The sequence below is a fragment of the Lycium barbarum genome, chromosome 9, assembly GCF_019175385.1.
Source record: "Lycium barbarum isolate Lr01 chromosome 9, ASM1917538v2, whole genome shotgun sequence".
Taxonomy (NCBI): domain Eukaryota; kingdom Viridiplantae; phylum Streptophyta; class Magnoliopsida; order Solanales; family Solanaceae; genus Lycium; species Lycium barbarum.
The window spans coordinates 116,416,569-116,421,991 of NC_083345.1; the positions used below are offsets into that span (position 1 = coordinate 116,416,569).

General features: G+C 33.9%; 1 pseudogene; it reads left to right on the top strand.

The window, feature by feature from the left end:
* The first annotated feature begins 828 nt into the window (after positions 1–828).
* Positions 829–4,688, top strand: LOC132612225 (methanol O-anthraniloyltransferase-like; annotated as a pseudogene).
* The last annotated feature ends 735 nt before the right edge of the window (positions 4,689–5,423 follow it).

Here is a 5,423-nt window from a genome sequence, read left to right on the forward strand (position 1 = left end):
TTTTTTTTTTTTGACATTGTTTGTCTTTTTAATATGAGATTCACTTTTTTTTTATATTGCTTGATTTTGTTAATATGGGGTCCACTTTTTTTTCCTCGTGAGTTTGGAGATGGTGGGTTCCACTTTTTTTACTTTTTTTTTTTTTTAATATTGGTTGGTTTGTGTTTAATATGGGGACCACACTTTTTTTTTTTAATATTGGTTGGTTTGTGTTTAATATGTGGGCCCACAATTAACATTGTAGTTTGTGCTCCGTATCTAAAACTTTATTATATAAGTGTTTGCTACGGATACAAAGTCTGCACGTTTTTTTTTTATATGAGATTCACTTTTTTTTTTTTTATATTGCTTGATTTTGTTAATATGGGGCCCACTTTTTTTCCCGTGAGTTTGGAGATGGCGGGTTCCACTTTTTTTACTTTTTTTTTTAATGTTCAAAACACGATTAATATAACATTGCAGTTTGTGCTCCGTATCTAAAAACTTTATTATATTAGTGTTTGCTACGAATACAAAGTCTGCAAGTTTTTTTTTTTTTTTTTTAACATTGTTTGTTTTTTTAATATGAGATTCACTTTTGTTTTTTAATTTGCTTGATTTTGTTAATATGGGGTCCACTTTTTTTTCTCCATGAGTTTGAAGATGGTGGGTTCTACTTTTTTTTTAAAAATATTGATTGATATGTGTTTAATATGTGGGCCTACAATTTTTTTTTTTGCCCATAAACGGACGACGAAAAAGTGCACCAACTGGTGCTTCTATATAGTAGTAATATATATAGGTCCAACTTTCTCATCACCACATGCTGGTCTTGGATAATAAATCACGTGCACATTTCCTGTTGCATATTTGACACTCTATAAATCTAAACTCAAATGCTTACAAAGATTACATACTTTCATTCCAATATACATTTCAGAGATCACTTTCATCATACATTACTCTTCCTTTTATCGAATAGGACATTTGACATACAGTATGCAAATTTCAATAATACATAACAAGCCGAAATTAGTAGTTCCACCAAGAGTAACACCTCGTGAGACTAAACATCTTTCTGAAATAGATGACCAAGGGCTTAATCGTTTCCAACTTTTCGTACTAATGTTTTACAAATATAATGCTTCAATGAAAGGGAAAGATCCTGCAAAAATCCTAGAAAATGGATTGTCTAAAGCAATAGTGTTTTACTATCCATTAGCTGGTAGGCTCACTGAAGGGCCTAATAAGAAGCTTATGGTGAATTGCAATGGTGATGGAGTCTTGTTTATTGAAGCTGATGCAAATGTGGAGCTTGAGAAATTAGGTGAATCCATTAAACCACCATGTCCATACTTGGATTTACTACTGCACAATGTTCCTGGCTCTGATGGAATCATTGGTTGCCCTCTTTTGGTAGTTCAGGTAAATAACCAATATATATCCTGCCTTTTTTTTTTTTCAAAACTTCCTTTATATAATATAAGGGATAATTGGGAATTAAATGATTATCTTTTTCATAGAAAAAGTTCAAATAGAACCAACTTGAATTTGAGATCGCTATCCGAAATCTTAAGAAAATGGAAAGGAAATGAAAAGGTGGGATCAAACCCCCACACATATATGGTGTAGGATAGTTCTGCTCAGTGACGGAGTCAAACATCCTAACAAAGGGATCCAGAAAAAATGCAACAACGCAACATCTAGAATTTAATCTATGACCTTATGTAATTCTTTAACCCCCTTTACCACAATATTTAAGCCTTTCTTATGTCAGGGGGTTTCAAAAACTTGTATACACATATTTAAACAATTATTTTTACCCTCTTTACAAGTTGAGATTTTCAAACGAAATTCAATTGAGCCCCGTTGCTTGAATTTAACTCAGCAACTACTTGTCGATACGCAAGAAAAGAATTACCTGCACTTAGGATTTTAAACAAGAAAAAATGAATGCATGACTTATGTTAGTAAATCAACTATAAGGGAGTAACAGGTCAAGTTTAAGTGTGGTTGAAAATTCAAAAAAAAAAAAAGAAGGTTGAAGGGATATTTATGTATCATCTCATTTAGCTAATATGCACTTATAATGTAAAGAATATTTACAAAGCTTGCAACCTTCCTTTTGTTTCAAGTTAATAATCTTACTCTTTTATAAACACTAATTGTAGTTATTTGTTAGGTGAACTTTACATGATTAATATATAAAAGTAAAATTCTTAAACTAATATACCTCTATACATAGGTGACCCGTTTTAGCTGTCGTGGATTTGCTGTTGGATTCAAAGTTAATCACACTATGATGGATGCCTATGGCTTTAAAATGTTTCTAAATGCATAAGTGAATTAATCCAAGGAGCTTCTGCACCTTCTATGTTACCTGTATGGCAAAGGCATCTCCTAAGTGCTAGATCATCACCATATATTGCATGTACTCACCATGAATTTGATGAGCAAATTGAATCAAGAATTGCATGGGAATCTATGGAGGACAATTTAATACAACAATCATTTTTCTTTGGAAATAAGGAGATGGAAACGATTAAAAATCAGGTTTCTCCAAATTGCGAAAGTTCAAAATTTGACTTGTTAGTGGCATTTTTATGAAAATGTCGTACCATTGCTCTCGATTTGCACCCTGAAGAAATTGTTCGTTTCACGTACGTTATTAACATACGTGGAAAATCACTAAAATTTGAACTTCCATCTGGATATTATGGGAATGTGTTCATTACTCCAGCTGCAGTATCAAAAAGCGGACTGTTATGTTCAAATCCACTAACGTATGCAGTTGAATTGGTCAAGAAACTTAAAGATCATATGAATGAAGAATACATAAAATCAGTAACAAATTTAATGGTGATTAAAGGGCGAACAGAATTCACAAAATCTTGGAATTTTGTTGTCTCGGATAATAGATATGCTGGATTTGATGAATTCGATTTTGGATGGGGAAAGCCCATTTTTGGAGGGATTCCAAAAGCTTTTTCTTTCATTAGTGTAGGTGTTCCTGTTAAAAATGACAAGCGAGAAAAAGGTATTTTAGTAGTGATATTTGGCACAAATATCATGTTTTGTGTCGTATTACAACTTCTTCTTATGACTTTTATCGCTTAATTCATGAGGTAACCGTCGTATTTGAACTTATGTCGTTGCATTTCATGTCTATAGGTACGATGACAACAAACGATGGAAAATGTGCTTAAAATGATTGAAAGTCGTAGCAGATGTCGATCGGCTGAGGCGACAAGTCGATTACCGCAAAGGATGAACTAACGGAAGAGTAATCATTTACAGAACCTCGCTTTCCTTACGCATCGCGGAAGGATCGCGAGAAGCTTCAGAACTTCAGGCCATCGACCCGCATCGCGTGAAGAAAGCGGAACAACCAAACTCAGTCATCAGACTCCGCGATCGACTCGCATCGCGGGGAAAAAGCGAATAGCTGCAGAACCTTGCGCTTTCCTTCCGCATCGCGGAAGGAAAGCGGAACTCTGCGGGTGTTTTCCCGATTAGACTAGGATTTGGATTCCTTAATTATTAATTTTACCCTAGCCTATATATAGACGTTTTTATAGCTGAGAACGGTATTCTGGGATTATTCAAGGATTTGTAAGCCACCGTTCTCCTTTTTCTTTTTCTAGGTTACTTTATTTTTCATCTTTTTCAACCCTAGTTTATTCATGGCTTCTTTTGTCTATGATCGAACCATGAGTAGCTAATCTCCTAATTCTAGGGTTGTGGCGAAAAAACTTGAAAGTTGATGTGATGACAATTATTATCTATTGATTTTCCACATTGTGGGTTGCTTATTTATTCTTGGTTTTAATTGTTTGATTATCTGGCCAATAGTTAGACACTATCTGTGGTGCGGGGATTGAACTTGAGAAAGGGAATTCACGTACGTAATAAGAATAAATAGAGTTTGTTCGATTTAATCGTTTTGCTACTGAGGATAGAGATATACCCGTTAGCCCTACTTAGTTGAATACGGTGGAATAAAGGCGTTCTTGTTACATCTGATGACCATAGAGATATAGGCATTAAGGTAACATCTACAGGCTTGTGAGTAGTTCGAGAGAATATCATAAAGCATAGTCAACCCGTCAACTAGTAACCCCGGAAATAAAATAGGTGGAATTGTCTGAAGATCAACTGGATTGTCGAAAGCCATAACCCTAGATCTTTCTCTCATCTGAAAATTCTTACAATCTTTATCAAGATAGTCTCAGTCACAAAAACACCCATCACAAATTGTTTACTTTTCAGTTTTAGTTTAGTACAACAAACATCTTGATTTTCACTTTCTTGAATAGTTTCATTCGAATTTGAATTAGTTTAACAGTAGAATCTAAGTCTCTGTGGGATCGATATCTGGACTTAACAGTCTATATTACTTGTACGACCACGTATACTTGCGTGTGCGTTTGGGAGCAACAAGTAGCTATAAGTTTGCCTCCACTGGCCATGAAAAAATTTCAAGTTGTATACAAGATGACTTTCTGAAATGTGGAAGGAGTCAACATAATTTCAAAGATGTAAGGGGTTTTTTGCCTTTAGTTCCACCTCATCAATGCTTGTTTTGGGAGTGATTGATTCAGAATTATGGTGCTTGTAATATTCCATACTTTTCCTATTTAGTACTTTTCCACCATGGATGATATTTATATATCAAGTATCCATTCCAATTTATGTGACAGTATGCTGAAAAAAATAAAGAACTGCTTGTTTCTCTTCAACTTTGCAGACAAACAATGGTGACTTGATGAGTTGAATAGAATTATACTTACGATAGAAAGTATAATTTACGTATGAATCAGCTGAATACCATTTAAAAACTTTACATAAATTGACATATATATTTGGATAGTACAAAGGACAAAAAACTTGAAGTAAATACGGATCTTCATTTCAAGCAAAGATCGTATGAAGACTTAGGATTCCATAATGATCATATCTCTTGAAAACAGAGACAACAATGCATACAAGTTAGTGAGAACTACAGCTCAGAAAACTCAAACCTTATGTATATGAATGTATTTGGTAAAATTCATCATTCTAAACAAACTAGATGGCGTATGCCTGTGCGCACTTTGGTATGTATCTATGTGTATGTAGTTGTGTTTGGGTAGTAATAATATATATATATATTTTATATTGCTAATAAGCATATACTCCCTCTGTTTCAATTTGTTTGAACCTATTTCCTTTTTAGTCCGTGCCAAAATGAATGACCTCTTTCATAATTTGGAAACAAATTCACTTTATGAATGATTTACAGCCACACAAATTTTCAAGGCTTATTTTGAACCACAAGTTTCAAAAGTCTTCCCTCTTTCTTAATGTCGTGCCCAGTCAAATGGGTTCATATAAATTGAAACGGAGGGAGTATAAGTTTGCACTGTTTTTATGCATATATATATACTATGTTCAAAACACGATTA